Source organism: Leptonychotes weddellii, chromosome 8 (genome assembly GCF_054177405.1).
Source record: "Leptonychotes weddellii isolate Sample4059 chromosome 8, ASM5417740v2, whole genome shotgun sequence".
NCBI lineage: Eukaryota > Metazoa > Chordata > Mammalia > Carnivora > Phocidae > Leptonychotes > Leptonychotes weddellii.
The window spans coordinates 32,734,209-32,757,613 of NC_138376.1; the positions used below are offsets into that span (position 1 = coordinate 32,734,209).

The following is a 23,405-nucleotide window of genomic DNA, read 5'->3' on the forward strand; positions in this document are numbered from 1 at the left end:
GGCGCGCGCGCAGCCGCAGTGGTGAGCAGGAAGTGTGCGGCTGTGGGCTTCTGGCTCGGATACTCTCGCGCTTCCTTTTCCCTAGTCTGTCCCACGGAGGGGTAAGCCTAGAGGATTTCTGTGTTAAGCCTGTGCTTCGTTCTGAGGGTCTAGGGCAGGTGTTCGGGCTCCCGTCTGCCGGTCCTCGAAGTGTCAGGTCGCTTTCGTACCCTCACAGGCTTCCTTTGTAAAATCACATACACCACCCCTATTTACTTAAAAGCTTTTTCTTCAGGTCAGATGTGGATTTTCTGCCTCTTATGGCTAAGACTAGACCTGTACAGTAGAGTTTGAGATTGTTAGGACTCTAGTTCTGGAACGTCAGGTATCAGGCAGACCTGGGATAGAATTAATTCCTAACTTCTCCACCAATCTGTGTCCTCCCCACCCCCTCCAAACACACTTGTCTTTCATTCTCCTATACCTAACACTTACCTTTGGCCCCAGGGCCTTTGCATAGCTATTTCCTCTACGTGCTCTTTGGCCACCTGCTAAACTCCTTATTTCTCAGAGCTCAGTTCAAAATTCACTTCCACATTAGAGTCTTCCTTAACCTCCCTGTTACTGGCTCTCAGCACCAGATAACTCTCCATTTTAGTACTTGGCATGATGGGGTTTTACCTCTATTTGTATAATACGTGTCTTTTCACCAGACTGTAAACTCCATGAAGGCAGAAATACTGTTTTTTTGTTGACTTATATCTTCAGCAATTAATGCAGTGCTGAAACACAGTAAGTGCAGTGAATGAGTAGAATCTATCTCATAGGGTTGTGAAGATTAGATGAGATAAGACCTAAGTGCTCAATAAACAAAAGCTAATTAATAAGGCAATTACTGAGATGGCCCTCGTGCTAGGTACTTTTCATAAGTTTGATGTACTTTCATAACGAGAAGCTTGTAGTGCTATAAAGAAAACACAACTGCCCAGTTTTCCCTCTTTTGGATTTGCAGGATATATAGGATGCTCCCCTAGAGCTACATAAGAAATATACACAGCTCAATTCTTCCACTTGGTGAATAGGATATTCTTTTCCACCCTCCAAAATAAACCTGAAAGGGGATTTTCTAGTTATCCTACCCTGACTCATAGATGGAAAAATCAGGCTCATTAAATGGCAGAGTATTAAATGTTTCCTGATAAAGGGGAGGGAAGGAGCCCATCTTCCAGTTGGGACTGTCACCCTGGTGGACTAAGGAGATGCAGAACAGCTGCTCTATGGGGCGCTTGAGTGATATCGCCATAGACAAGGAAAACAGTAGAAATATGGCATCAGGTTACCATAAAACATCACATTCAGCAAAGGCAGATCCTGGAGAGAAAGATCAGTATGGGTGAATGAGACAGACACATGAATTAGGAGTCGTGGAGAGGGTTTTGGTGGGGTATTTTTCAAGATGTCCTGGCCAGGATCAGGAAAGCCTTGGCTTTTCCTATAGCTTCCACTTTCCTTCTGTATGATGACCTTGAGCCCTTCCTGCTTATACCATATCCCCTGTTTCTTTACAAGTCCCCAGCTTCTGATGATCCAGTAGCAACCAGGGCAGTAAGAGAGCTTCCACCCAGAGCTTATTTTGGACACAATGAGCTAAAGTATTTGAGTGCCAACCCTCTCTTCATTATCTTATCCTGACTTATTATAATCAAATTTTATTTTAAGAAACAACTTATATTTTATACAATGACAAGTAATGTGATTACTGTAGGAAAAATAAAACAGTAAAGTAAAAAGTAAATATATATCATCCATAATCCAGAGTTAAACATTATTTACATTTAGCAAAATGACATAATACTGAAATAATACTTTGCAATATCTTATTTTTCTGAACCTATTTATTATTAGTCCCTACATGAAAAAAAATTCTTTGAGACCAGATTTTGCTCAGGAGACTAGCTTAAAAAAAATTTTTTTTAGGGGCACCTGGGTGGCTCAGTCAGTTAAGCAGCTGCCTTCAGCTCAGGTCATGATCCCAGGGTTCTGGGATCGAGCCCCACGTCGGGCTCCCTGCTCAGCAGAGAGCCCACTTCTCCCTCTCCCTCTGCCTGCCGCTCAGCCTACCTGTGCTCTCTCTCTATCTCTCTGTCAAATAAAAATCTTAAAAAAAAAAATTTTTTTTTAGACAAAGAATAACCTGTATAAGAAAGTACACAAATTATCAGTGTGCAGCTTGATGAATTTTCACAAAGGGAATACACTATCCACACCACCAAGTAGAACATTAATAGCAATTCAGAAGACCCCGTGGTGTCCCCTTCCAGGCATTATCCCCTCTTCAAGGGTAATCATTATCCTAATTTTTGGCATCATAATTTACTTTTTCCTGCATTTGAACTTTGTATAAATAGAATCTACAAAGCATGTGCTCTTTTGTGTCTGCTTTCATCTACTCATCAACAACATGAGTGGGATTCACCCATATTGTTATGTGTACTTGTTATTTATGCATTCTCATTGCTGTATAATGTTCCAGTGTGGTTATACTACAATTTATCCTTTCTCTTGTTAATAGGATTTGGATACTTTCCAGTTGGGACTACTATAAATTGTGCTGCGATGAACACTCTTCTGTATGATTTTTGGTGAAGACTAGAACAGACATCCCTCAGGAATATATCTAGCAGTGGAACTGTTGGATCATAGGGTATATATGTACTTAGATACTAGATAGTAGATACTGCCAAACAGTTTATTTGGTACCAGTTGTGTATAAGAGTTCTTGTTGCTCCACATCTTTATCAATATTTGATATTTTTTGTGCTTTTCATCTTGGCCATCCTGGTGAGTATGTCCTAGGACTTCATTGTGTATTTAATTTACATTTCTCTGATGCCTAATGAAGATGAATCATTTGTCATATGTTTATGTCCTTTAGATACTTTCTTTTGTAAAATGTCTGTTCAAGTCTTTGGCCCATTTTATATTGGGTTGCCTTTATTTTTTTTTCAATGAAGTGATTTTTTTTTCAAGATTTTATTTATTTTTTTGTAATGGGGGGGAGGGAGAGGGTGTAAAGCAGGGGGAACAGCAGGAGGAGGGAGGAGCAGACTCCCTGCTGAGCAAGAAGCCCAATGCAGAACTTGATCCCACAACCCTGAGATCATGACCTGAGCCGAAGGCAGATGCTTAACCGACTGAGCCACCCAGGCACCCCTGCCTGTATTTTTCTTATTGATTGTAGAAGTTCTTTATATATTCTGGATACTTGTCCTTTGTTGGATATAAGTACAGCAAATGTCATCTTCCTTGCTGAGTTGCCTTCTGTAATATATTGTTTTGATGAGCAGTATTTTAAATTTTTTAAAAGATTTTATTAATTTATTTGAGAGAGAGAGTGAGTGAGAGAGCATGAGCAGTGGGGAGGGGCAGAGGGAGAAGCAGACTCCCTGCTGAGCAGGGAGCCCAATGTGGGGCTTGATCCCAGGACCCTGGGATCATGACCTGAGCCGACGGCAGACACTTAACCAGCTGAGCCACCCAGGCACCCCTTAAATTGTTTAATATAGTGTAATTTATCAGTTTTTTCTTTTGTGGTTGGCATTTTTGGTATTTTAAGTAGGCTCCATGCCTAACTTGGGGCTCGAACTCATGACGCAGAGATCAAGAGTCACACACTAACAACTGAGCCAGCAGGTGCCCCTTTGGTTTCTTATTTAAATTTTTTCCTTTTCAAAATCATGAAGATGTTCTATGTTTTTTTTTCCAAAAACTGTATTGTTTTACCTTTTAATTAGATCAAAACTCACCTAGAATTGTTTTATTATATGATCTGAGATTGGGATTAAGGTTCATTTTTTTTTTTTTAGGAATATTTAACTGACCTGGCACCATTTATTAAAAACATCACATATTCCCTCATTGCATTTTATCTGGTTTAGATCTGTTCCTGGAGTTTCTATTTGGTCTCTTTTTCTGTCCCTTAGCATTATTTTAAATGGCTGTATACTATTTCATTGTCTGGAAGTGTCATATCCCCAATTGCTAGGAATTTAAGTTGCTTTTACTTCGAACATATTTTCTAAGACCTATCTCCCTATTCCAAAAATAGCATTTTCTATTTTTTAAAAAGATTTTATTTATTTATTTATTTGAGAGAGAGAGAGAGAGAGCTCAAGGAGGGGTGGAGGAGGAGGGAGAGGGAGTGAGAGAGAGAATCTCAAGCAGACTCTGCACTGAGCATGGAGCCAGACTCAAGGCTTGATCCCATGACCCTGAGATCATGACCTGAGCCAAAACTAGGGGTTGGATGCTTAACTGACTGAGCTATCCAGGCGCCCATGGATTTTTTTTTTTACTTTTACTTTTAATTTTTAAGTTTTTAAAGATTTTATTCATTTATTTGACAGAGAGAGACACAGCGAGAGAGGGAACACAAGCAGGGGGAGTAAGAGAGGGAGAAGCAGACTCCCCACTGAGCAGGGAGCCCGATGTGGGGCTCGATCCCAGGACCCTGGGATCATGACCTGAGCCGAAGGCAGACGCTTAAAGACTGAGCCACCCAGGCGCCCCTGGATTTTTTTTTTTTTTAAAGTAAAACCGTGCTGTGGAATAAGAGGGAGTGAGGGCCCTTCTCTGGAGGCTGCAGAATGATAGCTGCTATGCAAAGGAAGGGTCTTTTCAAGAGCCAGGGTCTCTGGGGCTGTTGGCAGAGTCACTCTGGTGCCTGGGGCGAGCTGTGTGCATCTACATTAGCAGTTCTGGACCCTGAAGAGCAGCAGTGACCCTGGGATACATGGAGATGAGAGAAGGGAGGCTGCTGAACCAGCCACTCCTTAGCTTGACAAAATTTCCTATCCATCCCTTCTTCTGAGGAGCCCAGCCCCCTTGCTTCCACCCCATCTGCCAGGGAAATCTTCCTTCTTTTGTCCATTACTTGTCCTGGATCCTATATCTTAACTCTGGAGATAGCTCACATCCCCAATAAACTCCTAATGAAGATGTTTGGGGAAACATTCACAAGGGATGAGACCAGAAATGCTCATTTTGCCAAGAGAAACTTAAACTAGCAGCAGAAACAGTCTGGTCTAGAGACTTGCTCCCAGCCACCAGGCCAGCCAGCTGGGGCCAGAGCAAAGACAAGAAACTGGGAAGCCATGGGTGGATCAGCCTGTCTATGGCTTTGGGGCTGAGGTAGTTCTGGTCCCAGTTGTGGATGAAGATGCTCTTCCAGCCTTCCTCCTACCTTGCCCAGGAAGAATGGGTCAGAGCCAAGAGCCACACAGATGTTCCCTGTGAATGACAGAGGCAGTGAAAAGGCGCGGGAAGGTGGAGGAAGCTGATCTGCTAGAGACCAGGGTGGGAGGGGGCTGCAAGAGAAGCCAGGGGAAAAGGCTGACAGAGTGAATGACTGTCATGTTTGCTTTCTCCTAATTAATGTGGTTTCCTTACAAACCCCTGCTGATTCCCAGCTGGTTGACTCAACCATAACAACACGTGGCCTGCCCTGCCCAGGCCAGGAGCCCAGGCTGTGAGCCTCCCAAGAAGGGTCTGGTTTCATCTGCAGCAGCTGCCCCTCCTCCCCAACTGGCTTTGTGCAGTTGAGGGAAGGGACAACACCTCAACGGAGAGCGTGAGAGGTTGCGGGGCACAGCCAGGGACTGCTTGCTTTGGGCTCGCCTGGCTGCTCACCTGTGTTTCCTGTGACCTTTAAAAAAGGGCAGTTTCTTGCTGGTCTGGCAGGGCTGCTGCCTCCAAACAGGTATGAATGGGGGTGGGTGAGGAGACCTTGGGCAAAGAACCCCTTGCTTGGTGGTGGCCTCTCTACAGGCATGCCCTGTTTGACTCAATGGGCCTAGAAACAACTAGGCTGTGTCTAGAGTCCTGGGCAATTCAGGGTTTTCCATCGGTTTTTCAAGAGTTGCTCCTCTTCCTCGCTGGGACTTTTATTCTGTCCAAGTTACTCATCTTATCCCCTCATTTGTTCATGGATTCATTGGGCCAGCAAGTATCCACTGAACAGCTACTGTGTGCCTTTTGCAAACAAACGATTACATGCACCAGGGGAGACTCTCAGGGGTAGAAGCTCTTGTCTGACAAAAAAACCTTATGTGAACTGGACGATTGCCCTGGGATCTATTTCCTTCCTCCCCCCCTTTTTAAAAAGCATTTTTTATCAGTAAAATAAAATATGTTCAGAAAAATCATATAACTTCAACGTACCATACAAGGGATTAATTAAAAGGCAAAATGGATTCGTTTCTATGCTGGATCACTAGGGCATGCTGCTGCCAGAACGACAGCTGGAGGGAGGGGGGATATATGAAAGAGAAGTGAAATTGGTGAGAGGTGGCTTTAGGGGCCTTCAAAACCTTTCAGGAAAGTGAGGCCAGAGGAAGGGAGGCCCCAGACAAAACTGCTGAAGGAGAGAGAGGCTGCCATGCCCTTTGTGTGTATTCCCCAGGCACAGGCCAGAATCCTCTCCAAGCGAGTGCACCCTGGTAGGGACCCCCAGAGCTCACCTGGCATTAGCCTCACTCTAGCTTCAGCCAATGGTTGGGGTCAGTGCCACCCGCTCAACTCCGTGTCCTCGCAAATTAAGTCATCCTGGCTGTGGCTAGACCTTTGTGCAGAGGGCTGGGTGCCCCTTTGGAAAGGGTCTTCACATCCCTGTCAGGTTGAGGAACTCGTCAGATTGCTTTCTCTGGGTGCCTGAATCCAATTCTTACATAAGGGGGGAGATTTTTACCTCTTAGAGCACTTTGAACTCTTGGCATATTTTTGTGAATAGGGACAAAATGGCACCCTAGGCAGATGTTGTCCCCTGCTTGCACATGAGGGACACATACAAAAGCAAAATGGAAAAGCTGCAGCCTGAAAATGAGGCTCTGCTCTACCCACTGGCCACCTTAAGTCAGTAATGCTCTCTGGGCCTAAGTTTCCCCCTCAGTAAGGAGTCCCATCTGGTTCTAAAATTCTGATTCCATAAAGACACAGAGTGAGAGTGTCTGGTCTTCAGCTTCCTCCTCCCCTTTTTGCTGCCATTCAGAGATCTCACTCATTTTGACCCTTTGGCTCTCACCTTGATGCTGGTAAGTCCGAAATCCATTGCCCTGCTCCAGCCTGAGCTCCAGCCTGTCTCCAACTCTCTATAGAGATTTCTATTTGGTTCTTCTGAAGGAGCATAAATGTGCACCGTGTCTAAGTGAGGCCACCGCCGCCTTCCTGATAACTATCAGCACTTCTGTCAGTCTCCCTGTGGCTCACAGAGTCACCATCTACTGTCCCCATCCAATCGCCAAAGTTTTCATACATTTTGCACATTTCAAAGTTACCTCCTGATTTCCCCTCTTCCTCACCATCTCCATTTCTGTCATTTTTCCAGTACCTCCGTTTGCCTTGCCCCTTGCCCTGTGCCTCCCTTTCCAATCTACTTGACGGTCCCCGTCTAATTTTCCCAAACACGCCTGGTCTCTTTCCGGCTTGATGGCATCTTGTCGCTTGCAACTGGCTTCTGAATCTGCATTTTTAAAGAAGTCCTGGAATACTAACATCTGAGAATTGCTGACCAAGGGAAGTAAAGTCCCAGCTTCACACACAGGGCCTTCCTCGAGGTGGCCCCCCCTCTCCGTCTTCCCTCTCTTCTCCCACAGGGACTCTCAAAGCCTCCCCTGTGCCCATTCCCCACCCCCCCAGTCCCCTTACTGTCACTATGTTCCTCTTCAGGGGTGCCTTCCCTTCTTTCAAGGCCCGGCCCACTTCTCCCCTCCTTCCTCCCCAGATTTCCTGTATCTGAGCTTTCTGGGTATTCTCTCTTGCCTACCCGCCCCTCCAGTGCTAGGCTGCTCCTACCTCTGGTGACTTGATTCCACGCTATTCCGCACGAGCCAGGACTCTCTGGGCTGTAAGTGAGTCATCAAACTTTCAGGAGGACATTTGCTACCTTTTTTTTTTTTTAAGATTTTATTTATTTATTTGATACAGAGAGAGAAAGAGGGAGAGAGCAAGCACAAGCAGGGGGAGTGGCAGAGGGAAGGGGAGAAGCAGGCTCCCCACTGAGCAGGGAGCCCGATGCGGGGCTCGATCCCAGGACCCTGGGATCATGACCTGAGCCGAAGGCAGGCGCTTAACTGCTTAATCAATTGAGCCACCCAAGCACCCCCATTTGCTACTTCTTATAACCAACCCAGGACAGGCAGGGTTCAGTGGGGCCTCGGGGCAACTGGAGCCAGAAACTCAGAAACACGGGGCCCATCCTCCCCTTCTCTCATGTGTCTATTTCTCTCTGCATTGTGCCATTATTCACTCCTTCTCTCTGTAAGGCTGCTGGTGGTTCCTAGGCTTGAGACAGGGTGGAGGTCCTAAGATTGGCAGGCCCCAGGGGAATGCTATGGAGAAGCTGCAGAAAAGGCAAAAGAGGATATGTTTCCCCAAAGAAGGGGGAGTACTGTTTCAAGATTAAGGGAAAATGCTGGACAGAAAAATTAGTCAATGGTCACCCATTTGTCACAGTAACTGTGTTAGTTAGGATTCGGGTCAGCTATGCATGAGGAAAACCCCCAAGAGCAGTGACTTAAATAAGATGCAAAGAACTCTGGAGAGAGAGACCCAGGCTTTGTCTAGCTTGTTGCTCTGCCATCTCGTAGTTCTAGAAGACTGCTTGAGCGCCAGCCACTCTGCCCATACAGTCTAGGGAGCAGAAAGGAGAAATGAATGAAGAACGGCCCGACTTGCTATCCTTTAAAGATGCCTCCTGGAAGTTGCACACACTTCAGCTTATATCCCTTGTATTGCCAGAACTTAGTTCTATAGCTATACTTGGCGGTGAGAGCTTCTGAGAGATGCCTTAATTCTGGGCAGCCACACGCACAGCTCAAAATCAGAGGTGTTCTTACACGTTGAGGAAGAAGGGTGGGATGGATCTTAGGCAACTAGCCTGTGCCGTGACCATAATCCCTGAGGTGCTTCAAGGGGGCATTTCCAGCCCATGGGGAGCACACTGCTAGGTAAGGTGACCGGCTCCATTTTTGGACAGCCCACATCCACCCATCTGTGACTTATACCTGCCGGGTCTCCCTATGCCCTCTCTTTTCTACACTATAGTATTTACATTTTTAGAAGACAACACTGGCATCCAAGTCAGTTTTGGTCCTATCACCCTTAAATTCTGTTTTTCTCTCATAAGTTCCAGACCCTGGTGTGCAGCTGAGGCTGGTCAGTATCTTCCTTAAAAATGTGGATCCTTCAGTGGGGCTCAGTGCCCCAGATGTTCTGTGACCTGTAGAGGATATAATTGGGCTTTTGGTGCCCCCATCTCAACACCCTACATCTGTCAATGTGCCCAAGATTGAGGGAGAATGTGGTATCTCATGTCTGGTGGGCTAATTGCTGACTAACTTCACACTTACCCTCATGTGGTCATCATGCTGCCAAAATGCTCGCATTCCACACTGTGCTCCCCCGGCCGGCTGAGCCCATAGCAGGTCTTTACAAGTGTCTAGAGCCTTCACGTAATACCTTGACTGTCAGCTGGTGGATTTGCTTTTCCTTCTGACTTCTGCCAGGGTCAGGAGCCATCTTTCATGTTCCCATGGAGCTGTTTATTTTTTGTCTTTCTTTGGGTAAGGTTATTTTCCTAAGTAAGGTGCAAGGTCTCTCAGAACAATGGAAAGCACCCTGACTTCAGAGTATGTTGCAGATTGGGCTTCTTAGAAGTGGACTCTGAGGCGGAGGTTAGCACGCAATGGGTTTTTTAGGGAGTGCTCTTAGGACCCATGTTTGCTAAAGGGAGGGAAAGAAGGAGGATCGGACAGAGGGAGGGGGCAAGCTGCAATGAGGTCTCAGTGAAATGTCCCAGCCTCCTACAGGGAGCTCTGAAGCTGGGATGACCCTTCAGGATTGTCTCACGTAGGGACAAGAGGGCCAGGTCTTTTTTTTTTTTTTTTTAAGATTGTATTTATTTTATTAGAGAGAGAGGGTGAGAGGGAGAGGGGGAGCAGACTCCCCGCTGAGCACAGAGCCCGATGTGGGGTCCCCATCCCAGGACCCTGAGATCATCATCCCAGACCCAAGCCGAAGTCAGACACTCAACTGATTGAGCCACCCAGGCACCCCAAGACGGCCAGGTCTTTGTATTCGAATGATGATGAGCCATTGGATGTAGGTCCCTTTCCGCTAGACATTCTCCACAGGAGTTGGCAGCTCAGGGCTTTCGGCCTGCTGCCCTCTAAGCAGCTGGAAAAATACGTCCTTTATCTTGAAATGGGGTCTGAACAGGGCCTCATGGCATCTACCCCGGAATGGAAGAGCTGGGGGCTCTAGAACTGCGGCTGACCAACTGGGTCAGCCCGGACCAGTCCTTTCACCTTGCTGAGGCTCAGTTTCTCCTCTCATAAAAAAATGACGTCTGGGGTGTTAGCAGGTGGCATGGGCTGAGGGTGAGCCAGGTTCCAGCTGTGGCCGGAACTCTGCCTAAAAGGCCTGCTCTGAATCCAGAGGTGATTTCCATGCCCTCCCCTAATCTCTGGCTTTCTCTGGTTTACTGTGGGCATTATCCAAGGGCCAGGAGGTCACTAGGGTCCCAGGCCGGGGATGGGCATCGAGATGAGAGGGGGGCTGCCTGAAGGACCAGCTGGCAGGGGCCCCTGGGGAGCTCTACTATTTGGAATGGTTTTCCTCAGAGTCCTGGAAAGGCCTGGCAGGGGACAAAAGTCACAGAGTGGTTGTCCGGGACTGAATTTTTGTATTCTACCTTCTCCCTCCCAATTTATATGTTGGAGTGCTAACCCCCAGTATGATGGTATTAGGAGGTAGGGGCCTTTGGGAGGTGATTAGGTTTAGATGAGTCAGGAATGTGGAGCCCCAGTGTTCACGTTAGTGCCCTTATAAGAAGAGGAAGAGGCACCAGAGCTTCCTCCCTCTGTCTTGGGAAGACCTGGTGAGAATGAAGCCATCTGCAAGTCAGGAAGCAGACCCTCACCAAGAGCCAAATCTTTTGGCACCTTGATCTTGGGCTTCCCAGCCCCCAGAACTGTGAGAAAGGAATGTCTGTGTGTGAACCCACCCAGCAGCAGGCCGAGCTGATGAAGACCCTGGTGGTGGGAGGGGAGGAAGGAAGCGGCTGGAGAACCCCTGGGGGTCACCGCTGAGGATTAGAGTCAGGAGACCTGAGTCTCCGTGATAGGTCTGCCCCTCACCGGCTGTGTGACCTGGGGCGTGTCCCTGGACCACTGTCGACTCCAGTGACCTCCTCTGAAGAATGAGGTCAGGTAGGGCGCCTGGGTAGCTCAGTTGGTAAAGTGACTGCCTTCAGCTCAGGTCGTGATCCTGGAGTCCTGGGATCAAGTCCCACATCGGGCTCTCTGTTTGGTGGGGAACCTGCTTCTCCCTCTGACCCTCCCCCATCTCATGCTCTCCCTCTCTCTCCCTCCGTCTCTCTCTCAAATAAATAAATAAAATCTATTTTTTTTTTTGAAGAATGAGGTCAGGTAGAAAGTCCCTCAGGCTCATCTCTAACTTTGTGGTTCCATCACTCGAGAGCTAATGTCCTTCCATTGCTCTTCTGTTGCCGGGGCTAGGATGGGCAGAGGGGAGAGACTGGGAGCCAGTGGAGCAAGCTTTCTCCTCTTTTCCTGCACTCTGGCCCTGCTGTTCCTGCAGAAGCCTTTCCGGGAAGGCTGTCTTTGGGTGAGGTGGGAGGGTGGTGCGGGAGATGAGAAGACTCTGGGGCCCAGGGTCACAACCCTCCCTCAGTATTGTCCTTCCTGGCTTGTGGCAACTTCTGGGTGAGCTTTGGATCTGACAGTTTCAGGGTGAATTTAGTAAAGTTAAGGGTATTAATAATAAAAGAATATAAACTAGATTTTATCTGTGACACGGATACTCATAACCACGTGGTATGTGCTCTGTGCACGGCTGGTGTGTGTGTGTGTGTGTGTGTGTGTGTGTGTGATGAAGAGAATGAGAATGAAAGAGGGAGATCTGTCATAACTTGATGTTTGGGGGACGCCTGGATGGCTCAGTCGGGTTAAGCATCTGCCTTTGGCTCAGGTCATGATCCCAGGGTCCTGGGATGGAGCCCCACATCGGGCTCCCTGCTCAGCAGGGAGCCTGCTCCTCCCTCTGCCTGCCGCTCCCCCTGCTTGTGCTGGCTCGCTCTCTCTGACAAATAAATAAAATCTTCAAAAAATATGACTTGATGTTTGGAAAAAATGCCACTTTTCCCCTTTGCTCACAGTTTCCTTTTGACCCCTGAGAAGATTTTTGGTTGTATTTATCACCATACAGCTGCCAGCCTTGGAACGTGAGAACCCAGGGGAGGAAGTGGAGCCAAACTCTGCTCACTCCTCTGGGTGGCTGGAAGGCACCGAGCAGAGGGAAAGGGAGACTGCTTTCTTTCCTTTTCCCTTTCTAGCCCATCTGACCTTTCAGTGGGACCTGTGTCCTGCTCCCCTCCTCTCTTTTGCCCTGAGCAGAGGAGGGAGATAGATGGGATTCTCCCTGGGGTGGGGGTGGGGAGCATGGAACTCATGCCTTCCAGGCCAGCTTGGTCCTGGGGTCTGGGGGCGGGGGAAGGGCATGGGGCCATTCTCTGACCCCTGGCTCCCCCTGCCCTTGCCCTTGAAGGCCTGTGTGTATCATCCACCTCAGGCTCCTAGGCTCCCAGGGTCTCTGATGGTGGAGTCCCCCCTTGTCTCATCCCAGGCCTGGGAGGCAGGAAGTGGCAGCAGAGGGTGTTCCCCTCTCTGGAATGACCTCCCAGCTCTAGATAGGACAAATGACTTGCTTAAAGTGAGTAGTAGCCAGTTAGAGTCAGAGTCCTAGTCAATCCAGTGACCTGCCATCTAGAAATAGATTGTATTTGTTCTCTCTGGTTGGGAGGCGGGAGGGGCTGGAAAAATTCTGTTTGGCTGGTCAGGTAGTCCTGGGGTACGGGATATTCCCGTGGGCACCGGCTGAGTTCCCCTCGCCCTGAGTCTGCCCAGGAGCTGGGGGCATAGGGAGCAGAGCCCAGGAAGGAGGGAGGGAGCGGCCAGGATTGGGGGGGTGGGGTGGGGTGGGGAGGCAGAAAGGGAGGGAAAGGGCTTGGGGACAGAGGGAGCCGGAGAGTGAGCAAACAATGTCCTGGAAAACAACTTGTTTCTCCTTCCAGGAGCCCTGCCTGCCTGCCTTCCCCACTAGAGACAGTAATTTAGAATAACGAGTCATAATTTGATTACATTCTCTTCCAGCCTCGCAGAGTAAACAAGGTTCTCCGTGGAGGGAAGGGGCAGCAGGACCCAGGCTTCTGTCACACTCCCCTGAGCCTGGACAGGGGTTTCCCCTCCTGTCGCTGTCCCTCTTTTCCTGGGTGTACTTGAAACACCGGTGGGCAACTTCAACCCCCATTTTTTACCGAGCCTTCCATTAGTCCTTCTGGCTCCTACCCCTTCCTCTCCCTCTTCCTCTCTGCCCTCCCTGATCATGTCCCCACCCAGAAGCCTGCATGCCGTGTAAATATTTAAACCCATCTATTATTTCCTGTTTATTAGTGGTGTAAATCCTGGGCTCATTCATTGTGCATCTGTCCTGCTGTATCTATCTCAGAAGGGGAGGCCCAAAGAGAGGGCCACGTGTCTGCTCTTCCCTGGGAGTAGCCTCCCGCAGGCCTGTACTCAGCTGTATGACCAAGTTTGACTTTGAATGTTTTTCCCCCATGTTTTGCTTTATTGTGGTAAAGTAGGCATAACATAAAACGTCACATCTGAGCGTAAAGCTCAGCTGTATCAAATACATTCTTTTTTTTTTTTTTTAAAGATTTTATTTATTTATTTGAGAGAGAGAATGAGAGAGAGAGAGAGAGCATGAGAGGGGGAGGGTCAGAGGGAGAAGCAGACTCCCCGCCGAGCAGGGAGCCCGATGCGGGACTCGATCCCGGGACTCCAGGATCATGACCTGAGCCGAAGGCAGTCGCTCAACCAACTGAGCCACCCAGGCGCCCCTCAAATACATTCTTGATACTGTGCAACCATCACCACCATCCATCCCCAGAAATCTTTTCATCTTGTAAAACTCAAAGTCCCTCCCTATAAATACTAATTCCCCATTCTGTTTTCCTCTCGGTCCCTGGTGAGTATGTTCTACTTTCTGTCTCTGTGATGTTGATTACTCCAAGTACCTCATACGAGAGGAGCCACACAGTACAATTTGTCTTTTTGTGCCTGGCTTATTCCACTTAGCATAATGTCCGCAAGGTTCATCCATGCTGCAGTGTAGGTTAGGATTTCCTTCCTTTGGAAGGCCGAGTAATATTCCGTTGTGTGTAGACCACATTTTGCTCCTCCATTCATCCATCACGGACATTGGGGTTGCTCCCACGTTTTAACTGTCGTGACTAATGCTGCTGTGAACGCAGGTGTACAAATCGGCTTTTATTTCTTTATGATAAAAGGCTACCTTGTATTGCTTGCTTGCTATACACTCAGGAGTGTGCAGACTTAATCACTTAATTATCACAAGTACTTGCCAGGTGGCAACTATTCTGTTTTATGGATGAAGAAATTGAGGCTCTGAGAAGCCAGTTTGCTCAAGGCAGAGAAAGGGGGAGCGAGGACCAGTACCTGTCCATGCTTCTAGCCATGGCCTTTCACTGCACTGTGTTGGTAATGGACTTCAAGAAGGAGTCTCAGGGTATATTACCAGTCCTGCAGCCCCACGAAGGACAGACCCTGTCCCCGACCCTCTTCCCAGTGAGAGGCTCCATCCTCCTGCCCCAGACAGGGCAGCCTGGACACAGGACCCTGTGGGGCCCTGGATGGACCTATGAAGCCCGGGCAGACCCCAGAATGAAACAGCGTCTGATAGCCTTCAGGCTGCCAGCATTTCTGTTGTCGCCTCCCCATCAAGGGTGAGGGCAGTGAGGTGGAGGGCACGGGTCAGTGCGTCATTAGGAGGGTGGGGAGCGGAGGGAGTGGGGAGTCCTGGGGCCCCACAGGGTGGGGTCAGGGCAGTCATCATCCATCCCCACCCCCAGCTCTCCCCTGTGACTATAGCATGTCTCTCCTTGATGTCCCTGCCCCAAGTCCCACTCATCATCTCCCCACCCCCACCCCCACCTCCCCCAGTCTCCCTGAGGGCCCTTGAAATCCAGGCTGGCATCCTGGTCTAGAGAATTTCCAGGCTGGGCTCTACCCTAAGGTATCCAGCCTAAGGGGCTGCTTGTAGGAGAGCACATTGGGGTGAGGGGGCTCTGGGCTCTGTCAGCCTGTCCTGGATTCCTTCCTCTGAGCCAGCCTTGAGCCAAGAACTCCAAGGTCCGTGTGGGAGTAGCAGTGGGTCAGCTCAGTTCCCACGGCAACATGCAGGGTGGGGGCTGGGGCCCGGCAGATGGAGGCCTGCCCTGGGCCCTGGAAGACAGGTTAGCTGCTGCCTCTCTGTGTGACCTTGGGCCGTTCTCCTCCGTGGGTTATAAAGGGTTTGGTCCACATCACTGGTTCTCAAACTGCCCTTTAAAATCCTTTGGAGAGCTTTAAAAACTACTCTTGACTTGTTTTCAGCCTCAGAGATGGTGATTTATTTGGCGTAGTTTGTGGCCTGAGCATCAGGATTTTTAGATGATCCTCAAGTGATTCGAATTTATAGCCAAGTTGGAGAATGACCGTTCTAGATAAGTGCAACCTCGGGGAGGTAGTGCAGCCTAGTTGTTGACTACATGGCCCATTTGTGAATTGACTACTTACCCACTATTGTGTAATAAGTGTTTAGACAGTGCCTGGCACATAGTAGATATTCAGTAAGCGTTTATTGAATAACCAAAAAGAGCCAGACTCTGGGTTTGAATCTGCATGGGAGACAGCGTGGGAACTTTCTTTGCTCTACTTGCTTTGTTTTGCAACATGGGGACAGTGAATAGAACTTACTTCATAGGATTAATATGTATGAAGCCTCGAGACGGTGCCTAGCATACGCTAAGCACTCCATAAAAGTTTGCTGCCATTTTAAATCTCTAACCTTATTTTCGGGCCCCGCCTCCCCCATGAAAGGCTCTCTCTTACTCTCCTCTGCGCCCCTGCTGGGGTTACAGCTGATACTAGTGGGGGCTAGCTGGATCCAGCATTGCACATCTTTGGGGCCTAGGGCAGTGTCTGGACCAGCCATGCAGGAGGTCATCACCCTTTCCCTTCCCTTAACATGTAAAACATGTAGACAGAGTCTTGTTTGGTACAAAGGGCAGGAGGGGCTTGCAGACCATGACGTTGACCGACAAGGCCCAGAGTTCTCTCCCTCAGATCCTTCTTCACCCTGCCAGCATGGTCTTTCTAAGCCAGAAAGAAGACCACGTCACTCTCTTGCTTACTACGCCTCCGTGCTTCTCTGGCCCTTGCAGCGTGAGCCTGGGGCCCTGCAGGGGCCTGCGTGGTGCCCAGCCTTCTGTCTCCCTCCTCTCTCCATCCCTCATCTGTGGCTGTACCTCTTGGACTTCACATGCCAGTCAGCCCAGATGACCCGCAGTCTCCCACAACAGGAAACATATTCTGTCCGGGGAGAGGTGGGCTCCGGCCGAGGCCTGGAAAGCTCATGCCCGCCCCTGCCCGCCTGCCCTCATTCGCTTTTCTTTTAAGGTTCCGTACAAATGTTGCCTCTTTTAAGAATCCTTTGCTGACTACTCCATCAACTGGGCTCACGGATTATTTAATTATTGTGCTTCCTCATTCAGGTGCTGCTTTTCTCCACCAGAAGGGTAACCGCTAAGTGGGCCTGCGTCTCTGGTGCCCGGCGTGGGGCTTGCGGCTTCGTGAGCTCAGTGAAAGTTTGTGAGGTGAAGAACGGATAGATGGATGGATTTGCTGGCCCGTGGACTCACTGGTACCTTGTACCTGCACAGCTGAGGCTCGTTGCACCCTCAGGGGACGTGGGAGCACCTATGCTTGGGCCAGGACTTCTGTGAGCACACACTTGGGAGCACGGGCAGTGGGGAAGGGGGCCAGGCCCCTTTGGGGTTGGCCCTTTGGGAGCTGGAAAGGCCCTGCCTTTTTCTGCCCTTTGCCTGCTTCCCGATAGCCTCACCGGGGGCCTCTGACGGCTAAGCAGGGATTTGGGGTCAGATCAATATTTGTCTTTCTTCAGGAGCTGCCCTGCTCCCTACCTTGAACCTCTGGATTGGCGGTGGCTCCGTGCTGGACCCAGTGAGGGACGCCACCCGTAGACTTCTGCTGTTAGGGCTCTCGGCGTAGGTGAGAGCCAGAAGACGGTGAAAATCTTGGAAGGTGATCTTGTCCAGCTTACTGCTTCCAGGCAGGCCTGGACTGAGAACGGTCTGCCTTTTCCTTTGGAAGTCTCTGGAGGGGTGCCTGAGTGGCGCAGGCGATTAAGCGTCTGACTCGTGATTTCGTGATCTCAGGGCTGTGAGATGGAGCCCTCAGTTGGGCTCCACACTCGGCGGGGAGTCTGCTTGAGATTCTCTCTCTCCCTCCCTCTCTCTGCCCCTCCCCCCATGCTCTCTCTAAAATAAATAAATAAAATCTTTAAAACAAAAAGGCTCTGGGGGCGCGTGGGTGGCGCAGGCGATTAAACATCTGCCTTCGGCTCAGGTCGTGATCCCAGGGTCCTGGGATCGAGCCCCTCATGGGGCTCCCTGCTCAGCCAGGAGCCTGCTTCTCCCTCTGCCTCTTGCTGCTCCCCGCCCCGCTTGTGCTCTCTCACTCTTGCTCTCTCTCAAATAAATAAATAAATAAAATCTGAAAAAAAAAGTCTCTGGAGAGGGACACTCCATAAGGCCTTTCCCCACTTCTCAGTCCCAAGCTCTGGCTGGGCTCCACCCTCCCCATCTCATTTGTGCAGTGGCTGGGCTGGATAGTGTGGCTTATATTGTGGCCACGTGAGACAATTTGAATAATTGGGAGCATATATTCTGGGCTCAGACTGGGTTCAGATCCCAGCTCTGCCACCTATTAGCTGTGATGTCGGGCAAGTCCCTCAATCTTCTGTGTCTCAGTTTTCTTGTCTATACAATGGGAATGATAGTAAGGCTGTCATTGCGAAGATTGAAGGAGTTAATGCATGAAAAGCATGTAGCGGAGTACCCAGCACGGAGTAAAATGCTCAAAAAATGTGAGCTGTTCTTATTCCACAGCAGCTGTCTTCCCGGAGACTTGACATGGTGTGCACGCAAGCACCTGTGATTCGGGGGTTAAGGGTGAACGAGACAGGTGCCTGCCCTCCAGAAACTCACAGTCCAGATGGGAGGCTGACACCAAAACAGATCCGGCAAAGAAACGAAAGGGCCGTTTAATGCAGAAGTAGCTGCTCTTTCTGCTTTCTAGAAATGTGCTATGTTTCATGTTAGGGAAGTGGTTCTTTTGTGGGGAACACACAGCAATGGGCCCCTTGGGTGAGAAAGGAATGGCCTGAGTGGGTGAAGATGAGGTGAAGGAGAGTGAAAGTTTCGCATGACCTGAGGTGTTCAGAAAACTGTCACGTCTGGGGCAGCTGGGAGGAGAGCGCTGGGGGTAGGGTCCTCCAAAGAGGGCCAGTGGGTGAGGACCAGCAAAGAAATCTCCAGGGAGAAGTCTCATCTCAATTTTTAAAAAATTGTTTTTTGTTAGTAGGGAATATGTTTGCATATTTCAAAAAGTTAAGTGCACGGGGGTGCCTGGGTGGCTCAGCATCTGCCTTCGGCTCAGGCCATGATCTCGGAGGGCCATGATCTCGGAGTCCTGGGATGGAGCCCCAGCCTTCCTGCTCAGCGGGGGGTCTGCTTCTCCCTCTGCCCCTCACCCTGCTTGTGTTCTCTCTCTCAAATAAATAAATAAAATCTTAAAAAAAAAAATTAAGCACACAGAGGTGTATACGCACAATGAAAGCTCTCCCTCCACCCCTGCCCCTGGGCCACTAAGCTTACCGCCAGTTTCTCATGTGGCTTCCCGGAGATCTTCTATGTATATAGGGCAACTCTATGTAAACATATTTTCCTTCCTGCTTTTCCCCCTTTCTTTTGCAAATATGTCATTCACAGGACCCTGCACCTCGCTCTGTATTTACTCAGCATTTGCTTAGCTTTGCATTTCCTTAGTGATCAGCCCGGGAGCAGCAGGGCTTTCTGGTTTTCTGACAGCCGTGCTGTGCTCCACTGGGTTTGTGTACAGTGGTTTATTTACCCAGAGTCCTACTGTTGCACCTCCATGGTCAAGTCACTTCCTGCTCTGTGCCGTAATTTCCCCTTGTACCCTTGAATCTTCAGGAAAGTCAGCCACACAGACGTGGGCCTGGTGAGGCTTAGGAGCGGATCACCACACGGCAGAGGGCTTCACGAGGAAAGGTGTGAGAGGACGCCCCACGCCCAGCCCTCAAAGATGCTAGGAAGGGCTCTGACTCCCTACAATGTGTGGAAGGGGGCGCGAGGCTTCCTCCAGGATGTCATAGGAAAAGGTAAATCAAGGAGGCCCAAGGTCAAGCAAGCATTCGGATTTGAGATGCCTGGGTTACTCAAATAATGGTCACATAATTAGAAACGTAGCCAAATAGGATAGTACAGGTTGAATACTGGAGCTAGAAGGGCCCTTGGAGACCACTGAGCACTCCTCCCTTATGGTCATAATAACACAAATACCTAATATTTATTGAGCCCTTCCTCTGTGCCAGGCAGCATTCCAAGTGTTTGTGCTGATTAACCCATTAAATCCTCACACTAAACTTTGAGGTGGATGCTACCACTATCCCCGCTTCAGATAAAGGAAGTGAGACACAGGAGGACACATAACAGTCCCAGGTTCACAAAACTAGTGAGTGAAGAGCTGGAAATCAAGACCCGGGAGTCTGGTGGGGAGCCCAGGCTCTGAAGCGTCACACATTCTACCTCTTACACAGGTGAGGAGACTGAGCCCAGAGCAGGTGCTCCACAGCAAGTTGAGGGCAGAGCCTGGGGGTCTAGAATCCACGACCCCTTTTAGGACCCTCTCTCCAGCACACTGCCTCAGTTTGCCTGATGTACTGGGGAGCAGGGCGGTGTAGGGAGAGGGCCAGCAGGGGTGTGGCTCTGTGGGGATGAAGAGAAAGGCTGTGATTCATTCTGGGTGGCGGTCAAGAGGACGTCCTGGTGCTTGGGGTCATGTTGAATACCTGACATTACAGGTGGGTCCGGGATGTGTCCCGAAGACCCTTACTATTGATTCAAGAGATATATCTGACTCTCAGTGCTCTTCCAACTGTGGTTTGTCCATTTGGTGGCTTCTCTGTGGCCCAGACTGGCTCCTTGCCCTGTCCCCAAACCTACCAGGTCCTTCTCTCTGCACCTATCATCAGTGGTATCACTTTACCACATGGGCAGGCCCTACAGTGGTTTTGGGGGTGGGAGGCATTCACTCAAGGAAGTAAAGAAACCACGTGCAGGTTAGAACAGTGTACAACACCGTGAAGACTCCTGATGTTCTCAGCGCCCCCCCGCCCCCCATCGAGGTCTAATGGAAGTGACTTGGGGGTTGGAGATGATAGCTTCAGGACTCTCTGACCTCTTCCACAATGGGGCACTTCTAACAACTCTCCTAGTTAGGCTATGGATCTCCCCACCTTGCTGATTCCTGCTTCCCAGTCACAGCCCAAGCATCTGTCTGTCTGCTGCAGCTGTGAGCTCACCTGCGAGTCTATCTGTGATTGAGAAATCAAGCCCATTCTGGTTGGTGAAGACTGTGATGGTAGCAGGGCGACCATCCCGTCTCTGCTTCCGCCTGTTCTTCCTGCTCCCAGCACGCTCCGTGTGCCCTTCCATAGCTCTGCTCATGTTGGACTCGCCCAAGTGTTGTGAGCAACTCGAGGGCAGCTGAGTCTCCCAGCCCCCACCACAGCACTTGGCACTTAGTAGGCACTCATTAACGCCCGTGCAAGTGATGAGTGAGTCCTCCAGCCTGCCACTGGGTTTTGGAGGAACCCTGCATCCCCTCTGTTCTCTAAGTCTGGCCCCTGCTGAGCACCCCCCTCCCTGACTCCCAAAGGAGCTCGCGGTTCTATCTATCCTGCCTTCTTCTTTTTTTTTTAAAGGTCTGTTGAGATGTCATTCACATGCTATACAGTTCACCCACTGAAAGTGACAATCCAGTGGTTTTAGTTTAGTCTCAGAGTTGTGCAACCATCTCCACAATCAGTTTTAGAGCATTTTCATCACCAGCCAGCCTGTCTTTTGGCAGCACCCACCCTCTCAGCTTTCAAACACCCACAGGTCTTCCTCAGCTTAAAAAAAAAAAAAAAGGCTCTCTTAACCCTGCTCTGAACTCTGTGACCATTGTGCAATATGTTTCCCTCTTTTCATGACTAAACTTCTTGAATGAGTGGTTCACACCCACTGCCTTAATTTTCTCAGATTCAATAAACATTTTTAAAAAGCATCTACAAAGTGCTAAGCCAGAGGTTTTCATATATATCATCTCATTTAATCTTCAAATTCTGCATGACCTGGGAATTATCTTATTTTAGAGGTAAGAAATCCAAGACGGAAAAGTGACTTTTCCAAGGGGCGTGGCAGGATTTGAACCCAGGTCTGCATGAATGCAGAGTTGGTGCTTTGTCCAGCTACATACCATCTGTGCTACAAAATCCAGCTGCACAGTTGACCTGCTGACCTTCCCATTCATCATTTGGGTGAGGTGCTCCTTGAATCTCACCGCTCCTCAAATGACCTTGCTGGTGCAACCAGATTCATGCCCTTTATGCCAGGCTCATTCTTTTCTCCAAGACTTTGTTCAAGCTGTGCCTTTCACTGGGCATCCTTTTCCTTCCTCCCTTCAGTGTTGGAATGTCTGAAAATCCTTTTTTAAAAGATCTGGCTCAGATCTACTTTCTCCATGAGAACTCGCTGTATCTTTGATCAAGCCTACCTGCTCTGGGGGGCTATAGCTTGTCCTGTTCCTTATCTAACAGCTTGGTCTTGTTGTTGAAATTGTCATGGGTGCGGTTCTAAATCTCCTGGGATTCTGGAACCACATGGGCAGCCTACCACCCTACCTTGCTGTGTTATGGAAGGAGCAGGTACTAAGGAAGTGTTCTGGCAGAAAGGAAAGAGAGAAGGCAGGCAGGCAGGCAGGCAAGCAAGATGGAAGGAAGAATGTGGGGGTGATATGGTGGTAATGATAGTGAGGATCTCAGGAGATATGGATGCAAAGGTGTTTTCAATTGTGAAATGTATTTTAAGGGCAAAGTAAAACTTGTCTAAGCCACACAACCGTATGTTGTGTGCTCAATGATTACTATTTGCATTAAGTTGAATGACCGCCCTTCCCCCCTGCAACAGCCCGTTGCTAGAGATAGCGGAGGTATACTTGTATCCTCTTCTGGGTAAAGAGTCTCCAGAGCAGGGATTACATCTGTCCCTGATCACTTTCCTAGACTTACTTAGCACGGGAGCTGACACATGGCAGCCCTCCAAAAGCATTGACCAAAAGAGTCTCCTAAGATGTGCTGTGCCAAAGGTATCTTGAGGATATATATATCAGCTCAGTTGTCTCATTCATTCAAGAAATATTTATTAAGCACCTACTATGTGCCAACCATAGTTCTAGGTACTTGGGATGCAGCAGTGAACAAAACAGATTTGCCTGCCGGCATGGAGCTGACATTCTAGTGGGCAAGAGAGACAATAAAGAAGAAAATATAAAAATAAGTAAATCATAGGGTATATTAGAAACCAATAAAGTGTTTGGACATCAAGTTGAATAGGATAAGAGGAGAAGACTGAGAGTATTGAGGGAGGAGTGGTTACAGAAAAAAATAGCTTGGTCAGAGTTGGCCTAATTGAGGTGAGATTTATGATTAAAGGAGGGAGCCATGGGGAAATCTGGGGGAAGGAAAACAGTTGAAGCAAAGGCCCTGAGGCAGGAGTGTATCCAGAGTGTTTGAGGCCAGTGGGGCTGGAGCGGAAGGAAGAGTTGGGGGGAGAGGGCAGAGGTCAGATGCGGTGGGTCCTGGAACCCATTGTGAGGCCCTGGCTTTTGCTCTGAGTGGGAAATAACACTGGAAGGTGTTGAGCGGAGGGATGAGGTTGGCTTTAAAAGGTCAACTCTAACTCAGGTTACTGTGTAGACCGTAGGGCCCAACGGCAGAAGAAGGGCGACCTGTGAGAGGCCATTGAAGTGATCCAGGGAGCGGAGATGGCAGGTTGGTGCGAGCAGAGTTTGGGAGTGATGGGTCTGAATATATTTTGAAGGTAGAGCCGACAAGGCTTTCGGATGATTGAAGGTGAGATCTTGGGGACGTGTGTCAGTGGTGGCTCCAAGATTTCTGGCCCAGGGGGTTGGAAGGATGGAGTTGCTATTCGTTGTGGTGGGGAAGCTGTGAGTGAAGGGCCACTAGAGGGCAAGGTCAGAGGTTTGGTTTTGGACATGTGGGTTTTGAGCAGTCCGGTGGGCACCTGGTGGTGCGGAGGCATAGGCAGTTGATTATTCAGGCCTAGAATCCTTTGCTATGAA

The 23,405-nt window shown here is 49.2% G+C and overlaps 1 protein-coding gene and 1 long non-coding RNA gene across 3 annotated transcripts in view; both read left to right on the forward strand.

The window, feature by feature from the left end:
- POLH (DNA polymerase eta) overlaps nt 1-23,405 on the forward strand; it is a 277,794-nt gene that overhangs the window by 85,360 nt on the left and 169,029 nt on the right. The gene's annotated exons all lie outside the window — the stretch shown is intronic.
- On the forward strand, nt 2-17,193 carry LOC115937655 (uncharacterized). 2 transcript variants are annotated; one of them, XR_004072911.2, is made up of 4 exons: nt 2-101; nt 2,552-2,820; nt 16,670-16,896; nt 17,080-17,193. It is a non-coding gene; the product is annotated as an uncharacterized LOC115937655 (long non-coding RNA). The 2 variants fall into 2 exon arrangements; XR_014147666.1 differs by having other exon boundaries at nt 16,670-16,771.